Source organism: Phoenix dactylifera, chromosome 2 (assembly GCF_009389715.1).
Source record: "Phoenix dactylifera cultivar Barhee BC4 chromosome 2, palm_55x_up_171113_PBpolish2nd_filt_p, whole genome shotgun sequence".
Taxonomy (NCBI): Eukaryota; Viridiplantae; Streptophyta; class Magnoliopsida; order Arecales; family Arecaceae; genus Phoenix; species Phoenix dactylifera.
The window spans coordinates 21,422,523-21,422,868 of NC_052393.1; the positions used below are offsets into that span (position 1 = coordinate 21,422,523).

General features: G+C 43.1%; 1 non-coding gene across 1 annotated transcript; it reads left to right on the forward strand.

The window, feature by feature from the left end:
- Positions 1-238: 238 nt before the first annotated feature.
- On the forward strand, positions 239-346 carry LOC120110032. Its single transcript, XR_005510809.1, has one exon. It is a non-coding gene; the product is annotated as a small nucleolar RNA R71 (small nucleolar RNA).

The following is a 346-nucleotide window of genomic DNA, read 5'->3' on the forward strand; positions in this document are numbered from 1 at the left end:
CTCTCTAAGATGGTAAATTCCTCCACTAGAAGGAGTAGCTGTAGGTCGTGACCTACTAGTACTATCAGTCGCACTAGGTCCTGTCCAAGTATGAGCTTTCTCAGCTAGATCATTCAGGTACTCTATGGCCTCATCCGGATCTTTCTGCAAGAACTCACCATTACACATCATCTCTACAAATTGGCGCTCTCTAGGTGTAAGTCCCTCATAAAAGTAACTAACTAAACGCCAACTCTCATAGCCGTGATGAGGACACAAGTTCAACAAATCTTTAAACCTCTCCCACACCTGATACAAAGTCTCACTATCCTTTTGTGCAAAGGTTGAAATCTGTCTCTTCAAACCA